Source organism: Euprymna scolopes, chromosome 44 (assembly GCF_053919585.1).
Source record: "Euprymna scolopes isolate OS-2025 chromosome 44, ASM5391958v1, whole genome shotgun sequence".
Lineage (NCBI taxonomy): Eukaryota > Metazoa > Mollusca > Cephalopoda > Sepiida > Sepiolidae > Euprymna > Euprymna scolopes.
The window spans coordinates 17,717,818-17,740,911 of NC_136525.1; the positions used below are offsets into that span (position 1 = coordinate 17,717,818).

Consider the following 23,094-nt stretch of genomic DNA (forward strand, 5'->3'; position numbering starts at 1 on the left):
TTTTCTCTACCGCTCTCCCTCAAACCAAGACTGTACCCTAATAAACAAAGTCTCAGGCAGCATAGATATAGCACTCTCCCTCGATACTAGCGCACAAATACATGTATTTGGTGACTTCAATGTCCACGACAGTAACTGGCTAGGATTCTCAAATCACACAGACGTAGCTGGTAGCGCCACATATAGCTTCTCTATATCTCATTCCCTATCTCAGATGGTTACATTTCCGACACGTTTCCCAGACCAGCACGATCAACATGCCTCACTTCTAGATCTCTTTCTGACAACAGTTCCCAATGACTGTACAACAAATGCCCATAGCCCACTCGGGAATGCTGATCACGCTGTGATAATGGTAGAAATCAGCCTAAATTCTCGCCCTAAAACTGAAGACCCACTACTCAAAACAACGAGGTATTACAAAAAGGCTGATTGGGAAGCCATCAGGGAGCTCATCAGAGATGCCCCATGGCAAAATATCTTTACTCTTCCAGCGGAACAGTGTGCAAATGAGACAACTGAATGGTTCAAAACTGCTATTGAAGCACATGTTCCCGCACGGAAATACTATAGCAAGCCCCACTCCCCCCAATGGTTTACTTCTGCTTGTGCAGCTGCCATTTGTCAAAGGCAGCATGCATTCCGCAGATTCAACCGACATAAGTCCAGCTCAAATAAACAGAAGTTTATAGAAGCTAGAAATAATTGTAAGAGAGTGATAGACACAGCTAAGTCAGATTACTCTGAAACCACCAGAAAGCGCATCGAAGCACAGAAATTAGGAACCCGGGATTTTTGGAAAATCTACAACAGCGTAGTTAATAATGGACAGTCAATTATTCCCCCACTAACAAACAATCATGAGGTTGCTTGCATGGCAACTGACAAGGCTAATCTGCATGCCAGTCGGTTTGCCTCAAACTCCACACTGAACTCGGTACACCACTCACTCCCTGATTTTCCTTTGCGAACAGACGCCACACTTGACGACTTGAAAATCACCCCTTCTCAGGTACATGCTATTATAAAAAACCTAGACACCTCTAAAGCATGTGGACCAGATCTCATCCCGGCTGTGCTATTAAAAAAATGCTCTGCCGAGGTTGCTCCAGTTCTGTCCAAACTTTACAATAAATGCCTTAACGAATCTTGTTTTCCCGACTGCTGGAAAACCGCCTCTGTGGTACCAGTCTTCAAGAATTCTGGTGAAAGAACTGACCCACTAAATTATCGCCCCATTAGCCTCCTCCCGCTTTTCGCCAAAATATTTGAGTCCTTAGTTAATAAAGCCCTAGTCCAGCACCTAACAGCTGCTAAACTCTTGACTGACAAACAATATGGATTCAGGCAAGCCCGTTCAACAGCAGATATCTTAACTGTAGTTTCTAAACGTATATACCATTCATTGGGTAAAACAGGGGAGGGTAGAGCGGTGGCCCTTGATATATCTAAGGCTTTTGACAGGGTATGGCACGATGGTCTTCTAAGGAAAATTAGATCATATGGAATCACTGGAAGAATTCATAACGTAATTAAATCCTTCTTAAGTAATAGAAAAATCAAAGTTGTCCTCGACGGACGTACATCCAAACAATATGACATAAATGCGGGAGTGCCTCAGGGGTCTATCCTTGGACCTCTATTGTTCCTGATATTCATAAACGACCTCCCTGATAATATTGTTTCGGAGATGAGTATATTTGCCGATGACACCACTCTCTATAACAGATATGAGGGGAAAACAAATGAACACATATCCAAGAAAATGGCAGAAACACTAGAGGACGACCTCCAATCCGTAGTGGAATGGGGACAAAAATGGTTGGTCTCATTCAATGCTGCTAAGACTAAGCTTGTTTCCTTCAATAACTACAAGAAACCTTCTCTACCACCAATAGCAATGGCCAAGAACACATTGCCTGAAAGTACTTCTTTTAAACTCCTCGGCCTAACGTTTACAGGGAATATGAACTGGAATAGATACATTGAGAGCATTGCCAAGGCTGCTGCAAGGAAGGTTGGCTCCCTCTACCGTGCTAGAAAACTACTTACGCCTGCCAGTATCCTATACCTCTATAAGGCAACCATTCGCCCATGTATGGAGTACTGTTGTCACATCTGGGCTGGTGCATCTGCTGCTTGTCTCTCGCTCCTGGACAGGGTTCAAAAAAGAGTCGCAAACCTGATAGGTCCTGAACTGTCATCTGGGCTTCAACCTCTGTCCCATCGACGAGATGTTGCATCCCTCTGCCTGTTCTACAAATACTTTAATGGTGAATGCTCTGACGAACTGCAAACACTTGTACCTCCCCGACGTAACTACCCCCGACAAACCCGACAAGCTACTAAGTCTCATCCCTTTACAGTGGAGATCCCTAGGTGCAAGAAAGCCTTTTACTCCAATAGTTTCTTCCCCAGAACTGCGGGTCTTTGGAACTCCCTTCCGGGATTCTGCTTTCCCAACTGCAATGATATGCAGAAGTTCAAGTGTAATGTTAACAAACATCTTTCTACTCTTCTCCCTTCATAATGACCCCGCTAATTAATTCCCTAATAGTAGCCCCCTGCTTCAAAGTGGCACTGTGCCTTGTTTGGGGTGAAAATTGAATAAAAATAAAAAAAATATATATATATATATTCTTGTGCTCACCCCGAACAAGGCACATCGCCACTTGGACGTAGGGGCTACAATTTGGGACCAAGCCTAGGAAAAATCAAAATATTGGTCTACGGTACACTTAAACGCCTGTTTATCAGTACAGTTAGGGAAGCAGGTAGCAGGAAAAGAATTCCAAGGTCTCCCTCTTTGAGCAGAGTCTACATTGCGAGTGATTTTTCAAAGTGGCGACTAGAAATGATGAAACGCTTATTTTTTGCCGATTGTATTTCTTTCACTGACAATCTTTCAAAGCTTACTACTGAGTGAAAAATATCTTTTTCAACTTTGTTCGTTTTCTTCAAAAAAAACAAAGTTAAATTATTTAAACAAAAGTTTAATAGAACAATATACTTTTCTTTTTCTTTTTTTTTTTTAATATCTGACGAAATTAGAACGTTTACACCTTCAAGTATCAACATAAAATTTGTTGCATATTTAGAATTACACTTAAGGACACAGAAAGATCTTTATGATGTACATACTCTTCACAAAATGAAGATGTCATATTCCAAAAATCATATTGGTTCGGCTAGTAAACGAAAATATTTAGTTGTAAAAGGTCAACTAAAAATAAATTCGTCCATAGTCCTGTAATATTTACATACTAGCGGGGGTACCCGGCGTTGCCCGAGTGTTTGTTTCCGGAACGGGGGGGGGGAGTTTAAAAAAAATGTTATGGTAGGTAAGTAGGAAGGATCAAACCCGGAGTCATGAGTAAAAGTAGGAAAATAAAGTGTGAAAAAAAAAAACAAAAAAAAAACATCTGCAACGTTAACAGTTCGGCCACCAAGAAAAGTCCATTCCAGTTGTTTAGGAAAAAAAAACAAAAAAAAAAACGACTACGGTAGGTCGGCGCCAACGTGAAAATATAATGTGAATTGTCCAGCACGCTAACCACTACGCCACAGAGCACTGCAGTCTAGTTTAGTGATTTTAAATAACTTCACATGAAAGAACTACGAAGCCAAACCGGTGTTCTCTTCTCAACTGTTCCTTGTGAACGATCCCCAAACGGTGTTAAGTGGTGGCAGGGGGAGGAGGAATTTATTAGAGAGAAAAATATTTTACCACTTCCATTGATCTTAACCGATTTTGGCCGTGACTTCTCAGCAGAAAAAGTATAGAAATCTAAGATTATCGAGGAATTTGAGAAATAATAAGCCTATAACACACCTCAGATATTGTTCTGCCGTTTGTGCATATTATATTTGCATGAAATATCTTGATTTTTAATCCTATTAATGTCAAAATCAGACGGGAAAAAATGAGTTCATTTTATTTATATAGAGATAACCAAGTAACACAAAGTTCTCATTTATATAGCTCAATAGTGCAATACTAGAGCTTTAAATATATTTTTTTAATTACTATGCAAGGAATACTCATGTTGCCCCTGTTTACTTGCCTTCCCACGGGGGGGGGGCAAAGTTAGACACAAGGTCTTTTAATGTGGGGGAAAATCCAGTTTCCCAAAAAGAGGCACTCTGGATAGAAAGAAACAATTAAAATTGCCTCCGTCATGAAGGATTTCTACTCCACTGGCAGAGCACAGAAAAGATGAAGTGTATCAGAACAGATACCACACTTTGCTCTCATGTTGTTGCTCATTTTCAAAATGTTAGGTTTTTATTTGTAACAATCTGTGTACAATTGTCTCGGTCCAATATTGGCATATCTATATAAATAAAACAGGAAATGCATTGTGTTTGTTTGTGTAAATATTTAACCGATAAACTCTTAAACTATTGGTCACATAACATTGATTACTGTTTCCTGTTAATTTCATTCACGAAGTATGGTTTATAATGAGTAAATAACATGTAATGCCTTACGTCGGAAAGTTGAAATGCAAACTGTTCATTTCAACTTGCCGACAAATTTGTATTTCTTTCTGCGCATGCCCAAATTCAATTCAATGCTTCAAGTCGTTTGCTATTAAATCTTTCATACCTATCGCTTGATAGCTACATTGGTAGGAGATGCGATTTGAGTGCTGAATATTTTGGTTTCAATTCTAGTTGATGACACCTAAGTTTTTTTTTTTTTTTTTTTTTTTTTTTTTTTTTTTAAATTTTTGAAATCACTACATTAGTTAAAATATATTTAAGCGTATTTTACGACCTGGCAAGCCCCCCCCCCCAATCAGTAAATATTAATTATAACTTTGCTTAACTGATAAACTACCTAGCTAATTAATAAACTATTATAAACATACATGTACGGCATAATTACATTGACACGCCAGTTCCCATGGGATGACCGAAGTTAAGCAACGTTGAACCTGGTCAGTACTAAATGGATGGCCATTAGGGACTTCCAGGTGTTGTATGTGCTCTCCGCCTTGTTTCCGGTCGTCCTGGAATTCTCCTTGCCAATGGACTCCAACAGTGCCGATTCAGGAGAGGTGTGGTTGGGGAATCCGCAACCCTTGCCTCACAGTTACACACGCAGCTGCCCCTACAGGGGTACCCGTCGTCTTATACCTACATGCCAACATTTGGTCAAAGCAATTCTCCGCAAGTTGTTACCAATAAAAATCCAACATTTTGAACATGAACAAAAGTATGAGTGCTTGTTCCTTGTGGAGAAATATTTGAACGAGCATGAATACCCGGCGTTACCTGGGTGAACATGAAATTCTGTTTGGACAGAGCTGTTGTATTAAGGATATTGAGTATTCTCCACACCCAGAAAAGAACGGAAGAAGTAGGTGACAACTTGGGCACCGTCACCCCCCCCCTTTTGCCTACTTTACCATGACGACTTATGACGTCATGACCCTGAAAAAATAACTTTTATAAACATAAACGTGTATGTGACTTGCAAAAAATGGTGTCGCGAAAAAGGACCCCCCCCCTTACAAGAATTGGTTTAGTTGGCCAGGATAGAATTAATCTTTTTTTTCTTTTTTTTTTTCTCAATTATTATTCAGATAGTACCGGTTTCGATCGAGTTCAATGCAGCTGACGAAAGTTTTTAACGGATATACAAACACACAAACTGACGTTTGAGACTTACATAAAAGATAACAGGAATTAACTCTAAATCGGTTTCTAAAAACTCGATGTCTCTAATAATAATTAAAAATAAATTAAATTAAATATATTATCAATATAAATCAACCTAAAGGAAAATAATCTTAAATAGAACACTTAAAACTATTCTCTTGCTATAAACGGTAGCTAACATACAGCTATTTAATAAAATTGATTTTCCTTAATGTAAGGGTCCTGGATATTACCTTAAACTATACCTGATGGTGGGGCCTCAGCTTGCAGGCTTTGGAGTGTGGAGCAACCCTTTAATTGCCATTGCTCCCAGCTCCACTCTGACCTGGATGTGTTAGTACCTGTTAGGGTGCCAGCTATGGGTTAAATAGAAACCGACTTGAAAAATATATATATATATATTCTATTAAAAACTTTTTCTTCAAAATCACGGGATTCGGCATTAAATAACCTGAAAAGGGTTGATATGCCGTAATACAAAACCAACCAAACAACAAACCTTAATGTAATATACAAATGAGGTTACCTCTTAATCGTATATTTTGCAAGAATCATACTTTATATATAGAAATAAATGAAATAGGAAAGTAATGGACCTTTTGTATATATTACTCAAATTGTGAACGAACAAATGGACAGGAATACGAATTATATATATACTAGCAGTTCACTCGGGCTTTACTCGAGCCCTATGTACTGTTCATAACTTTATGTGCATATATATATTAAAATTTGACTAGTGTCCAAGTTATCTAAATGTAAAATTTCAAGTGTTTAGACCCAAAATTGGCGTAGGAGTTTGGTAGAGTCTGCAAAGGTCAACTCTTTGACCTCTTGGCAGCCAAATTTTCACCCAAAAACTGATTAAGAGCTTGCTGCATGTCTGAACACACTTTATGTAAAAGTTCAAATGTTTAGACCCAAAATTGGCTGTATAGTTTGCAAGAGACCTGTTGGCAGCCAAATTTTCGGCCAAACACCGATTAAAAAGCTTGCCCTATGTCTGAATACACTTTATGTAAAATTTCTGATTTTTAGACCAAAAATTGGCTGAATAATCAAGTAAACTGCAGAGATCAATTTTTTTTAAAACTTTGACCCGAATTGTAACCCCTTAACATTTATTGTTATTAAAAAGTTTGATCTACGACCTACATCTAAAATTTCAAGTGCTTAGACCCAAAATTGGTAGAGGAGTTTAGTAGAATTTTCAAAGATCAAATCGTTGGATCAAATCGTTGTACTTTGACCCCTTGACAGCCAAATTTCTGAACGAAAACAGATTAAAAAGATTTTCCCAAATCTCAATAGCCCTTATATCAAATCTAGAGTCTATCGACTCAAAATTGTCAGTAGTTTGATAAGGAAATGTGTACACACACACAATTTCACTTTTATAGATATGGAGATACATAGATACTCCCTTCAGTTGCGACGTATGAAGTGGTTATTTTCAATATATAAAACAGATAAAACAAACACATTGATTCTTCATTTTTTTTTTTTTTACATGGGGGTCACCACTTATCAAGGCCCGAAGGCCACTCAGGGATAAGGTTTATTGCATGTACAGTAATCAATGAGATAGTATTGTAGTAATCATTAGTATTGGGAGTTTTGATAGTGTCTTACTTAAGGGGGCGGTTTGTCAGGAGTTTGTTTATGTTGGACTTGAAGACGTCCAAGTTGTAGTCAGGTGGGAAACAGGCAAGTGGCAGAGAGTTCCACTGGCGTGCAGTTCTAAGAAAGAAGCTTTGCTCATGGAATCTACGTTTGGATTTAGGCACAGATAAAGAGTGGGGAAAATTATTGACAGTAGTTTCAACCAGACGGGTGTTTCTCGTGAAAGATTGGCGAGGGGGGACGAGGGATTGGAGCTCAGACGAGCACCTGCCATGGAAATAGCGATAAAACAAAGACAGGCTTGCAACGTCTCTTCTGTGCATTTAATTAAACAAATTATATAAACGCTATTCTGAGCAAATAAAAACAAAAACTTTATGTGGCGTGACCGCTTCTGGGAACGGTAGAGCTCCCCATGGGGATGGGGGGGGGGTGAGACCCCCAAAACACTGATTAAGAACGGGTATTAACTGTAAAGCATTATTGGGTGCCTGGATAGCGGCGGGTAACCTTGCTGAAAAGAAGAGTTATGAATTTATTGTGTTTTTGTAAAACAGACATACTTTTTATTGTTTGGGAAAAATGACAAGTCATGTCATTTTGAAAGCTAGAAAGAAAATTTCGTTCTTGGCTAAACCCAACTCAAGGATGTCTGGCTTCTGAATACAAGGCCAGACCGGGGGGTCAAAGTGTCAACCCCTCTGATCGTTTGAATGGAGTTAAGTTGTGATAACAGATTCTCGGGCGATGCAAGGCATCGGGAATTGGCCCGGTGGCTTTCCCCGATCCAACCCTCCCGTCGAAATATAAACGAATGCCCGCGCCAAAAATCTCAGATTGAGCTGGATCTCGAGAAGTTACCACTAATAAAGGAGGTGCGCCCCCCCCTCCTCGACCGCCATCACCGTAGACCACGGAGAATAGGATTAAAGTGTTTTGTATGAAATCGAACTGAACAATTGTATATATGTGAACACACTTTGTAAATTTCGTTTGAATTAATTTGAGTAGAATAGAGATATCTGAGTTTGTCTTCTTTTGCCTGCATGAGAAGCTAATTATTTTTAGCAGAAACCAGCATATCAACCTGATAAACGTGGTCTGCGGCGTGGAAGAATCCTGTAGGGAACTCCTGGAGAGACAACGATCATGTGACTTGGACGGGGTCAATTGCGTGTTTATTTTTTTATGCAAATTATCTAAAAGCTATTTTGAGTAGCATTTGTTGAAAGCTGACGTCACACTTCATGCACTATTTTGACACTTTTTTTTTCTTACGTCCCCCCCCCCAGTTCTATCAAGAATGTTCCCATCTGGTGAAAATCTAACTTCTGCTGACACTTTTGAAGAAAATACTTTTGGTCATCCAAGGTTCTCGGGATTTGATTCAGAAGAAACCTGTAACAGTGCTCTCATAACTGACGGCCTGAATTCGAGTAATGTTTTCTTGTTCATTTACATGTTTGCACCTTCACCATCACTGTATCAAGAACATTTGTGAATAAACTTAAGTACCACTTCTTAGACTTAATGGATATTCGGTACTTTTTGCGTCAACCAGTACAAATGATCCACTCCTCCCAGGTGCATTACAAATGGGCCTGAGAGCAAGGCACATAAATGTGTCCGGTGGGGGGGGAGATGTATCCGTGTCCGGGGGGAGGGGCGAGAGATGTATCCGTGTCCGGGGGGGGAGGGGGGAGATGTATCCGTTTCCGGGGTGGGCGAGAGATGTATCCGTGTCCGGGGTGGGCGAGAGATGTATCCGTGTCCGGGGAGAGGGTGGGGGTGGGCGAGAGATGTATCCGTGTCCCGGGGGTGCTACGGGGGCAAGAGATGTATCCGTGTCCTGGGGGGGGGGGGAGAGATGTATCCGTGTCCGAGGGCGACGGGGAAAGATGTGTCCTAACCATGACCAGACAAAGGTGGAATATCACGTGTTCAACACAGCAGAATCTTATTATGCATGTTTGTCTACCAGAAGGCTCGTGAACAAGAAACAAGGCGTTATTCTAGAAATATTTGTAAACTAGCGGGGGTACCCGGCGTTGCCCGAGTGTTTGTTTCCGGGACGGGGGGGGGAGTTTTAAAAAATGTTATGGTATGTAAGTAAGAAGGATCAAACCCGGAGTCATGAGTAAAAGTAGGAAAATAAAGTGTGAAAAAAAAACAAAAAAAAAAACATCTGCAACGTTAACAGTTCGGCCACCAAGAAAAGTCCATTCCAGTTGTTTAGGAAAAAAAAAAAAACGACTACGGTAGGTCGGCGCGAACGTGAAAATATAATGTGAATTGTCCAGCACGCTAACCACTATGCCACAGAGCACTGCAGCTTAGTTTAGTGATTTTAAATAACTTCACATGAAAGAACTACGAAGCCAAACCGGTGTTCTCTTCTCAACTGTTCCTTGTGAACGATCCCCAAACGGTGTTAAGTGGTGGCAGGGGGAGGAGGAATTTATTAGAGAGAAAAATATTTTACCACTTCCATTGATCTTAACCGATTTTGGCCGTGACTTCTCAGCAGAAAAAGTATAGAAATCTAAGATTATCGAGGAATTTGAGAAATAATAAGCCTATAACACACCTCAGATATTGTTCTGCCGTTTGTGCATATTATATTTGCATGAAATATCTTGATTTTTAATCCTATTAATGTCAAAATCAGACGGGAAAAAATGAGTTCATTTTATTTATATTTATTTGTAAATAAATGCGTGTTTCAATTAAAAAAAAAAGTGAGTCGTGTTTTTCGTTGTCTTTGTTTCCTTGCAACCGTCTGAATACAACATGTGGGTCCCGATTGTTGACATGTAACGAATACGTTAGAAATAACTTTGTCGGGTCTCTGCATATACAACTTTCTTTTACTCATGTTCACCTCTTACAAAGCATATCGCCACTTGGACGTAAGGGGCTACTATTTGGGGGTCATGTCTAGGAAAGATTAACAAGATATTTGTTTATGTTACATTTAAACTTCTGCATATCAGTATAGCCATGGAAGCAGGCAGCATGAAGGGAATTCCAAAGTCCAGCTGTTCGAGGGAAGAAACTGTTAGAATAGAAAGCTTTCTGGCATTTAAGGACAACAACAGTGAAGGGGTGAGATCTTATTGCTAAGCGGGTTTGTCGCGGATATGTACGTCGAGGGGCTACAAGGGAAACAAGTTAATCAGAACACATTCCATTAAATTACTTGTAAAACAGGCAAATGATGAGACAGGGGCTTGAGCTTAGTTGATAAAGTGGGACCGATTAGATTGACAACTCTTTTTTGGACTTTATCTAAGAGGGAGAGACTAGTGGTAGACGCACCAGCCCAGATGTGCCAACAATACTCCATGCATGGGCAAATGGTGGCCTTGTAGAGGAACACGATACTCTCAGGTGTGAGAAGTCTTCTAGCTCGATAGAGGGAACCCACTTTCTTTACATTTAGTTGATGGCACCCAACTATTTTTTTAATTTTTTTTTTTTTTTACTTTTGAAATCATGACTTTATAATACTATATACGAAATCTGGACAAATTAAAATATATTTAAGCGTATTTTACGACCGGGCAAAGCTGCCCCCACCCCACTCCTGCTAGTAATATGAATATTCATTCTTCATCTAAAAAAAAAAAACTGGGCTTATGAGTTCGGAAAGAAAAAAAAAAGAATCTGGGCACTTCTGCATTATACGAATGGTGCCATTGTTAGGGAGCAATAACTCTAATTTCTTTGTCAAATAACACGACAAATAAATAACAAACAAGTTTTTTTTTTTTTTTTTTTTTTTAACACAAAAATATTTTAAAGCCAAAACATTTATTGTTTAAAAATGTATAAATATATAATTGTAAAAACAGTTTTTGAAAAGTTTGTAACAAAATATAGTTTTCAAAAAAACAATTTTTGAATTAAAGCAACGTTTAGATTTTTTTTTTTTCCAAAACTTTTTTTTTTTTTTTTTAATTAAAATAAAATTGGATTTTTTTCTGAACAATTTAATAATTTAAATTAAACATTTTTTTGAATTAAAGCAACATTGGATCACTCCCCCACCCCCGACACATTTTTTTGAATTAAAATAAAATTGGATTTTTTCTGAACAATTTGATAATTTGAATGAAACATTTTTTTGAATTAAAGCAACATTAGATTTTTTTTTTCCAAAACATTTTTTGAATTAAATTAAAATTTTCACTCTAACAAAATAGTTCTAATTTTTTTGTGGCACCTGTTGAAGTTTCAACAATCTATCATAGTTTTAATTCTTAAATTAATAAACAATTTGAATGGAGAGAAGCGCCACCTGGTGACAGTTTAGTGAAATGCACCAAATAATGGCGCTCTCAGTGTAATGCAGGTGCCAAAATCTGTTTTATTTCTCCATATTGATCTTAAATGAACAGCTTGCCTAAAATTGTCTAATTTCTTGCCTCTGCATAATGTTTTCTTCTTATAATGAAAATAATTGTGTCCTTTGTTTAGGACTTATTTCTGAATTAATTCCTTGTGTAATCGTTATGTATTAACCATATTTAATATTATCTGTCGTAGACAACGTGTTAATAAATGAAATACATCTGGTATCTAACACGTTCCGTCCTTCTATTCATCTCTATTCCGACACCAGCCGTGGTCGTTCCTTCGGCTCCAAAGCCACCAGAGTCTAGAACATTGTTGAAGTGGCTTACTCTCTGTTGACTGAAGCAATATAATTGTGCAGTCCTAGAAGGTCCACTCTCCCAGGCTTTACCTTTCCTCTAAGAGGTTAGCTTTTCAAATCTCGTTTTTCTTGACCTTGTGCCTCATCTTCCTGTCATGACTGACAAATAACCATCCTCTCTCGATGCCAATGCACACAAATGTTCCTATTTACTTGCCTCCCCACGAGGGCAGAGTTAGACACAAGGTCGGTTTTTAATGTGGGGAAAATCCAGCTCACCAAAAAGGAGCACTCTGGATAGGAACAAAATTTTAAATTGTTTCGGTCATTAAGGTAATTTCGACTGTATAATTTGGAGGCTACCATTGTGACTTATTAGATAGAATTGACAAAAAAAAATCAGTTGAAACCATCGTTTTTTATCTAAAAACTCCATTTATCGACTACAAAATCTCGTCCCAATAGTGTAGAAGCGCCAAAACTTAAAATGATGTTTCATTTGATAAAAAAATTTATACTGAAAATCTTGGTGGAAAGAAAAAATAATCAATTCTTTTATAATTTTCACATGTAAATTTAATGTAAAATGAATCTAATCGATTTGTGTCACATGGTTAGCGTGAAAATTGAATATCAGTGAATCACATCGTTTGAAAGCATTATTAAATTGGATTAAATTTGAAAACTTTAGAAAACAAATTTATTAATTAAAAATGTCATTTTTCTTTCTGGGCTTTGCCTTTAAATACAATCGTTAACGAAATGGGACAGACAATTTTCTTTAATAGGTGCACCACCATCACCCACAAAATGAAAAGAGAAAAAAATTACAAAGTCTTCTATGGATTTTTTTTTTATTAAATAAAAAAAAATATATACAATTAGCAGGAACGCCCAGCGTTGCCCGGTCGTAAAATACACTTTAATATGATATATTAATTTAGGTGTACGGTCTTTTCATCACACAACTATTAATCACTAGATATGTAATCACATTTTTCATTACGTGGACACTTAGTCACGTCGAGACATTTAATCACTTGGCAGTTGCCGAAAGCGGTTGAAGGGTATCATTTTTTTCCATCACATTATATTTGTCTATTTTTTGATATCCTTTAAGATGATTCTTCATAATCTGTAAATCCATTTTTACGAACTATTTGTCCTCATCTTCATAGTCGTCGTTTATACAACAAACTATTTGCAGAAGTTTGCTTACATTTTTAAATGAAAACTAAATTAAAATCAATGTTATGTTTGTTGTTTATAAGTTTTAAAGTGGCTGATGTTTACTTTAGGCGAACAGATAGCCTCTCTTCTCTTGCATGATTGGCGGAGACTGGGGAACAGTTTTGCCCTATAGATTTTAAGATCTCGTAAAAATAACCCCAAAATTGTCAAAGGGGCTAAACGTTTAACGGAATAAAAAGTCACATAAATATTTTCTATAATATAGATATCACCTGTCTATTTAAATGTATGTATGTATCTCTAAAACTTTCGACAGAAAGGATGGATTTTCACGAAATCGGTATTGTTTGGAACCGTGACACTTCGGACATAAATATTGAAAAATTGACTAAAAATATTTATTTTTTCACCCTCAACTAGGGAGGGGTCACTTTTTTTTTTTTTTTTTTTTTCGGTTATATTTTCGAAAGTAATCGCCTCTTTTCGATTGTCTAGCCTTAATTTAAACCTTCGCCACTTCCGGTTTGGCGATGGGCGCAACAGCTAACGCATCACGTTTTTCACTTTTTTTTTTCACTTTTTTTTTTCACTTTTTTTTTTCACTTTTTTTTTTCACTTTTTTTTTTCACTTTTTTTTTCACTTTTTTTTTTCACTTTTTTTTTTCACTTTTTTTTTTCACTTTTTTTTTTCATTTTTTTTTCACTTTTTTTTTCACTTTTTTTTTCACTTTTTTTTTCACTTTTTTTTCACTTTTTTTTTCACTTTTTTTTTCACTTTTTTTTTCACTTTTTTTTTTCACTTTTTTTTCACTTTTTTTTCACTTTTTTTTTCACTTTTTTTTTCACTATTTTTTTTCACTATTTTTTTTCACTATTTTTTTTCACTTTTTTTTTTTCACTATTTTTTTTCACTTTTTTTTTTTCACTATTTTTTTTTTCACTATTTTTTTTTTTCACTATTTTTTTTTTTCACTATTTTTTTTTTTTCACTATTTTTTTTTTTTCACTATTTTTTTTTTCACTATTTTTTTTTTCACTATTTTTTTTTTCACTATTTTTTTTTTCACTATTTTTTTTTTTCACTATTTTTTTTTTTCACTATTTTTTTTTTTCACTATTTTTTTTTTTCACTATTTTTTTTTTCACTATTTTTTTTTTCACTATTTTTTTTTTTCACTATTTTTTTTTTCACTATTTTTTTTTTCACTATTTTTTTTTTTCACTATTTTTTTTTTCACTTTTTTCACTATTTTTTTTTCACTTTTTTCACTATTTTTTTTTCACTTTTTTCACTATTTTTTTTTCACTTTTTTCACTATTTTTTTTTTCACTTTTTTTTCACTATTTTTTTTTCACTTTTTTTTCACTATTTTTTTTTCACTTTTTTTTCACTATTTTTTTTCACTATTTTTTTTCACTTTTTTTTTTTTCACTATTTTTTTTCACTATTTTTTTTCACTTTTTTTTTTTTCACTTTTTTTTTTTTCACTTTTTTTTTTTTCACTTTTTTTTTTTTCACTTTTTTTTTTTTCACTTTTTTTTTTTTCACTTTTTTTTTTTTCACTTTTTTTCCACTATTTTTTTTTCACTTTTTTTCCACTATTTTTTTTTCACTTTTTTTTCACTATTTTTTTTTCACTTTTTTTTCACTTTTTTTTCACTATTTTTTTTTTCACTTTTTTTCACTTTTTTTTCACTATTTTTTTTTCACTTTTTTTTCACTTTTTTTTCACTATTTTTTTTTTCACTTTTTTCCTCCTTTGTGGTACGGGCTCAAGCCTGCTTGCCACTACCACTTTTTTGCTCAACACACATCTCGAAACAACCGGGCAACGCCAGGCACCCAGACTAGTTATTACATAAATAAATTTCATTGTTTTCTTTGCGAGGTGATTAATTGTCCTGGCGTATGGTGATTAAGTATCCACGTGATGAAACCCCCATATAATTGTCTAGTGGCTATATGTCCGTAGTTAATAGTCGGATGATTAAATGTCAGGTGATGAAATGTCGGTAAACCATTAATTTATGCAGATGCCGTATTTACTAGTACTAGTAGTATTATTTCTAATTGTACCTAATATATAGCCATGACTTCAAAGGTAAAAAAAAAAAAATGATTTGAGTGTCATCAGCTGGAATCAAAACCAAAACAGTTTTTACCATAAAACTGTGTACAAATACTGGAGTTCATTTGTTCTCAGCATATTTGGAGCGTAGAAAGGAGTGTGAATAACAGAGTAATGTATATAATTATAAAATTCTGTGGACCGTCCGACCACCCTTACTTGCATCTTGTCTACCAAAAACATTGTCATCGAAACCATCTTGTATTTAATAAAATGCGCACTCCTTTCTAGTTCAACCATATGAAGTACAAATAAACTTCAGTGGTTGCTCAACTTGTAGGCATAGTTTTAATGATTGAAACTTATGTTTTAGGGGCGGTTTCGATTCTAGCTGATGGCACTTAAATTATATCTATTTTTTTTTTTTTTTTTTTTTTTTTTTTGTCTGACGACAAAAGGAAGATGGACCTGTTAATTCACCCTTCAATAACTACGCCTAACACGACATGAGTAAAATGTAACAGAATGGAGTTTTTTCAGGGAAAACTCCAGTTGCCCCCACCCCACCCCCTAGGAGTGCCTTTCGGGTTAAAATGGCTAAAATTGATGACTTGGATTTTCATAAAACTTCCTGCAAAACTGTAACTAACTGATTTCTATATAATTTTGGTTGTCTATACATCGCGATAACTATCGGTTTTTGCCCCAAGGGCTCTTTTAGGGCTAATAAAAACATTCCATTTTTGGGACTATTTTACCATATTTGTCCAAAATTTTCCGTGTATGTCTATTTAGCAGTTTTGCATGATGCTGAACTCGCATTGGGGATTTGGGGAGGGGGGGGGGCTAAATGATGGAGGGGGGGGCAAATGATGGACTTAGTCACTTCTTTTGGTGCAGAACTCAAATTTACACACGTTACGGCCTAAAACTGCATCGTTTGTTCATTTTCATCAGGATTTGACATCCCTTGGGGACTTTGGGGAACTAAATTGAGGTGGGGTGGGGGCAAATGCTGCACTTAGTCACTTTTTATGCCTCGTTCACTGTGCACTCACGGTGGACCATGCATGCTTCACTTGTTAAATTTTCAAATCATAACTATATATTGGATGCAATGAAATATGAAATCTATTTATCGAGAAAAGTTAAATTGTGTGTCTCTACGCAATAACTCTGTCAATTTTCAGTCTACAGACTCGATATTTGACATAAGGGGTATTGAGATTTGGGAAAATCTTTGTAATCAGTTTTTGACCAGAAATTTGGCTGTCAAGGGGTCAAAGTTCAACGATTTCACCTTTGAAAACTTTACCAAACTCCTCCAATTTGAGGTCTAAAAACTTGAAATTTTAGATGTAGGTCACTCGGACATGGATCAAACTTTTTAATTTGATTTGAACCGAAAACAGTGAATGTTAAGGGATAAAAGTTTTTTAAAAAATTGACCTCTGCGTATGTATTTTGTTTTAAATAGAACTATTTTGCGTTATGTTTTTTATGTTTATTAAAAACATTTTTAAAAAAAATGCATTTTCGATTCCGTTCTGAAATTTCATTTGTCTGCCCTTGCTATGCACGCTCCTCATGTCCCAACTGAAAACCAAAAAAAGTGATACAGTTCTAGAAGTGCACAAGTGCTGCTTTTTCTGTTTTCCTTATTTTGTTGGTATTAAGTCTGGAGGTGATGGCCCCTAGTAGAAAAAGTGTACGTCTGATCTCTTTGACAGTTCCTTTTGAAGTCAAATTCTTAATGTTTTTGCCAGGTTTGTGCAAAATTGAATAGCAAGAGTTTGTCACATCTTTTGAAAGCATTATTAGATTTTAGAAAACGAAATATATATATATACTAGCATGGGTGCCCGGCGTTGCCCGGGTGTTTGGAGGTGTATGCTGAGCAAAAGAAAACAAAAAAGGGTAAAAATTTTTAAATTTGACCCCTATTATGACCCCTTAAAATTTATTGTTTTGGGTTCAAATCAAGTTATTAAGTTAGATCCATGTCCAAGGAACATGTCTAAAATTTCAAGTGTTTAGGCCCAAAATTGTCGGAGGAGTTTGGTAGAGTTCTCAAAGGTCAAATCGTTGAACTTTTACCCCTTAACAGCCAAATTTCTGACCGAAAACCGATCACAAAGATTTTCCCAAATCGCAGTACCCTGTATAGCAAATTTCGAGTCTGTAGACTTAAAATTGACAGTAGGGAAATGTACACACAGTAGGGAAATGTACACACATACACGTTCACACACACACACACACACACACACACACACACACTATACTCTCATAAATTTGGATTTTTTTTGTGCATTGATATTTAAATTAAAAAAACTTTTTTACATTTATTTTTAAAAAATAAATGCAACTTTGTTATATATGGGTCGTGGAATTGCATTCATCTGCAAAAGATCCAGCTAATTTGCATATTCTTATAAACATTCATTTTAATTAATTCCCTATTAGTTTTTCTGCAGTTTTCTTATGGGATGATCATCTTTAGTTAACTATTACGTGTAATTATATTCATGCAGATATTCTACATGATTTATATTTGCGTAAAAATATAGTAAACACAAACCTCTTTCTATATATATTTATGTATGCGTATATATATCTATTTAAATAGACATTCCGGCGAGTTATTTACGGGTGTCGATTCCATGGTCGAGTGGGAGAACTGCCGACTGTCAACACGACGGTTCTTGGTTCAATCCTTGGCTTAGGAGAGATGCTAGTCTAGCGGCACTGATGAGTTGTGATACAATGAAACAGGACTGTATGTTGATAACTACAAATATATGTATATATATACATTTTTTTTTAATTTGTCTACCAAACTCCTGTCAGTTTTTGGTCTAGACATGCAGCTTGATATATAGGGTATTCGAATGCATGCAAAACTTTATATTTGGGTTTTAGCCGGGGGAAAATCGGCACAAAAGTGAGAAAATTAAAACAAATGGAATTGGCTTCACCTGTCGAAAGTTTTAGCCTGACATACAAACATACATACATACATTTAAACAGACAGGTGAGATTTATATTATAGATAATTTTATAAAATCAACAGTAGGTTCTGTACAGCTCAATGTAAACTTTAATGCCCTTTGGAGTAGGTCACTGCAGGGAGGCATGTGATGTTTTCTCCCGGTATACCAAGGTGAGTCTCAAACTAGAGCAAGTAATTGATTTGATTGAAAAATGGGAAATTTCACCGATTTTGATGACAATAAAATATGGAAGCGTGAAACATTAATTGCTCATCATTCAATTCCGGGTAACGTCGGATCTCCCTGCGAGTAATAAATATAATACGCATTGTCAATGTTCAAATATCTATCCATATATTAATACCGTAGTACCTTAATGTACGTACGTGTGTCACGATTTCCAGATTATAAATTATTCGATCGGGAGATCCTATTTATTAAAAAGGCGGATAGAAGATAACATACTACAAACATGAAATTAGTATATAGATTCGCTAATTTAATGTTTGTAGTAAGTTATCACTTTCTATTACACCTTTTTTTTTAATAAATAGGATCTCCCGATTACAGAAGACACAATGTAAAAAAAAAAAAAAAAGTTTAATTTAAAAAAAAAAAAAATCTTGTCGGTTGGGGCCATACGTGAAACTAAAATATACCTTCTTGATTTCCTGGCTATAATCCTGTTCTGTCTAAAAATGGTATAATATTGTAAGGTTTCCATTCGCGCCGGACGTTCATACAATGGAAATGTGACAGACTCCAATAAGGATATTGGAAATAAACCGTAATAATCAGACATATTCTGATACTACATTAGCCAGATTACTTAGATAAATACTTTTACAGTTTTAACAAAAGGGCTACAATAATATTACAAGTGGGGGGGGGGTCTCCATTCGCGTTGAATATCTACAGAATGCCCAGCAGCAATATATTACATCTGAAAGATGCGCCGTGGAATTTCCACAGGTCCCGCTAGTATGTATAAATAGTTATTCTTTTGAATGTAAATTAAAGGAGGTATTCTCTTATGTAAAATTAGGTATGCATGTAGTTTATATATTTCTATATACACAGATTCACAGTTAAACTAATTGATCAATTTTGGAACACAGCTGCTAGGCGTAAGTGTCGGTAATATGGGCTATATTTAGTTTAATTTCGTTTCATGCCAAGGAAATCAAAGCTCTCTGTAAAACCTCCAATACACCTCCAATTTCATTTATAATTCAGTTATTCATTTGTACATGCGTATATATTTGTGTGTACTGGACTTGCTCTTTAATTAACCGATCATTATGAATTTTGAAAAACGACTGACAGACATAAATGATCGAAATGTGGGCTATATGTAGTTTATTTAGTTTTATGTTAAGCGGTAAAACGAGAGTGGAAACTCTTTGCGAAAATTTGTCTGACTTGCTATTTGCTTTCTACCTTCTCTTAAACACGTGAAATTATTTCGTTCAGCAGGTTTTTACTTATGGGAGAGAAGCACCTTCGTGTCTATCTGTATATAAAGTTGTAATGACATGCATGTGTGTTCAGTATGAATCTTGCAACACGGCTGCTGGGCATAAAGAATCAAAATGTGGACTTTATTTAGTCTATAAATATAAAAGCGAAAATGTATGTATGTATGTACTCTTTTCCTCGATGTCCACAAAAGGCTTCTTTCAGAGAAGCGCTCGCTCGCTTCACAACTTAAAACTTTTTTTTTTTTTTTTTTTTTATAAATTGTAATATCTCGCAGTTAACCACGGCGTTCGCCTGTCTATTTAATTTTATTGACTTTCAAACGTTAATTATTCCACATTTCCCGCATCGGCACGCGTTACATTTGGTTTTCGGTATAAACAAAAAGTGAAACTCGACTCTAATCACAGGTCCAGAGCCAGTGGTCTCTAGAGAGCTAAGTAACGTTTGGTCAATGTCGACTTCGTCATATCAGACGGTAGCTTTCATTTCGAGACGAGGGAGCGGGTTTTTAAAAAACAAACAAACCGATTTATTGGCCTCATTAAAAACTGTCCCGCACAAAATGTTGACTGCTGAATACCTATCGCCGTCACGTCAATCAAAAACGCGCACCTGTTTTTTTTTTTTTCACACTTTACTATTTTCCAACTGCGCCTCGTCAAGGCTTTGTTTTTTTCACGGGCAGCTGTTTTTTTTCCCACACACCTACAAACACCCGGGCAACGCCGGGTACCCCTCGCTAGTTATATATAAAAGGAGCAAAGAGGGGGGGGGCTTCGTTAAAATTCAGACATCTCTGATTTTACTGAAATTTTAACACTCGGTATTAGACATCAAGCCATAAATATTCCAATTTTCAGTTTATTTGGATTTTTTTTAAGCAAAGTCTCAATAATAGCACAACATCCCATTTTAAATATTTATTTATCTAATCTATAAAAGACTGTATGTCTGTCTGTCTCCATCAAACTCTCTCAGACCAGCGGTAGGGGCTTCAAATGATTGGATTTTTTTTATGTATCGTTCTTTTATGGGTATTTAGCTGGTTAAAATAGTTTTTAATGGGTCAAAAATTGAAAAAAAAATCGTTCTACATTTTGTACATTCATCTAAGTTAATTTTTAATCAGTTAATATGCGTGTCACATTGGTACAGTGGTAACGTCTCCAGCTTTGAATGCTACAGATTTGCTTTCTCTTTCGATTCTAGCTGATGGCACCCAGATACATTTTTTTTTTTTTTTTACTTTTGGAATCATGACTCTATAATAATATATACGAAATCTTGACAAATTAAAATATATTTAAGCCCCCCCCCGCTACTATTTCAGATTTGTATTGAACTAGCATGCCGTCCAGCGTTGCTCCAGTCATAAAATATGCTTAAATATGAGATTCTAATTTATGCAGATTTCCAATCTTTTATCACAGAGCAAATTCTCAATTGATTATTATATTGTACCCAATATATATAGTAATGATGTCAGAAGTTGAAATAAAAATGACTGTGCCATGTATAATTTAGCACTTGCTTTAGTTTTTGTCATTACCGTCTGGATAGAAAAAAGGTTAAAATTTAAGCAATTTTAAGCTAAAAATGTATATGTGCGCATGCTCAGGAGTTAGTCGATTTACTTCTGTCAAGGTTAACTGCTTGTTTTTTTTTTCTTTTCTTTCAAATTTGCTAGCAGCTATTTTTACCAGGTAAAAACCAAATTGAAAGTGTTCCCGAGGTCCAAATATACTATATATCAAGTTTCAAGTCTATATACCAAATATTTAAAGGAGTCTGGTAGAGACGTTTTGTACAAACACCAACAAGGTCACTTTGACATATATATATGTGTGCTAGAACATATTCATCCTAAATTTTGCGCAATTATGCACAATGTAAAAACTATGCAAAATAGAATTAAGCATAAGTTAAATGAAACCATAAAAATGAATAAGTAATAAGCGGTCGTTTTTCAAAGAAATATGTTAATTAACTTTTATTTAGTCGCTTGCATATCCATGACTGAGTATATCAAGTTCGTTTTTTCATAATTTTTAGTCGCATACAAGCGACTCTATAAGTCACTCTGTCTGTCTGTCAGTCTGTCCATAACACTTTTGTGCTTGGCCTTTTTGGTTAAGATCAAAGGTCTGTTAATAGATGCTGTTCTTAGCTTTTTAAGCTTTTCTTGGCCTTTTGGCTAAGATTAAAGTGTAGTATCTGTTACTATATGCTGTACTTATTGTGATATAAAGTGGGGGATCACTTTTCTGTATTAATTTAATGTAAAATGATCACCCACTTTACAACCAGTCAGTCTCAAAACCAGTCAAGTCATTTTCCAGATCATTCAAGTTGTTTTTGAAGGATTCCAGTTATTTTTTAAGCATTCAAGTCATTCTTAAGGTCATTCAAGTCATCCTTAAGTTCATTAAAGTCATTCTAAGTCATTTACTTTTTATTTAAGTCATTTCAGCCCATTTTTTGATCATTTTAGTTTATCTTTAAGAATTTCATGTCAATCCTACATTCATGCATTCATTCATTACATGAGAGCATGCGACTAATGGCTATCGGCCTTGTTAAATAAAAAATGCAAGAGCGAGAAAAAAAAAACTTTATAGGTGAATAGATTTGATCTATAGGCATTTGACAAGATTTTCAAATTTTCACTTTCTTGTGACCCTTTAAACATGAACCTTAAATTTTAGACATTTTGGATCTAAATAAGGATACTATATTTTAGGTTTGGTATTGCTATATATTAGTTTTAATTTTTTTGTACGGAACATAAAAATTCTGCAAATCTATTCTATTTGAGGAATTAATTTTACTCGTCCTAAGACAGGTATTCATTAATTAATTTATAGGCATTTTTTGCTATTATTTATATACTAGTGGGACCTGTGGAAATTCCATAGGGCACTCATTCATATGTAATATTGTAGCTCTTTTGTTAAAACTGCAAAAGTATTTATTCAAGTTAGCAGGGACGCCCAGCATAGCCTGATCATAAAGTATGCTAAATACGATATTTTAATTCTTGCAGATTTTGTATATCTATATAATTATAAAACTCAAATGACCTTGTAACGAGTGATGTAACCCACTTTCCAGTTTACGACATCTAGTTGCGCATGCACGCATAAACATTAACCCATAACAACGTAACAAATAAACACAAATCGCTTCTTTTGAAGATTTTGACCTGCGCACTGAAATATTAACGTTATTATTTCGAAATTATTATTTAACATGGGAAGAGTGGGGGTGTTTTGCAACTATTTTTTATTACAACTATACTATCGCTATTTTCTTGCAACTAAATAACTTTAACCTGTTGACAAACATAAGAACAATTGTAGTAAAGCCAAGACTACTACTACTCTCTATCCGTCCCTTTTCCTTCCTTCCTTTT

General features: G+C 35.4%; 1 protein-coding gene and 1 pseudogene across 1 annotated transcript in view; both read left to right on the forward strand.

The window, feature by feature from the left end:
• Window positions 1-23,094, forward strand: part of LOC145268713 (laminin subunit gamma-1-like) — a 283,372-nt gene that overhangs the window by 153,864 nt on the left and 106,414 nt on the right. The window lies entirely within an intron of this gene.
• LOC145268954 (U2 spliceosomal RNA) lies at window positions 21,857-21,979 on the forward strand (annotated as a pseudogene).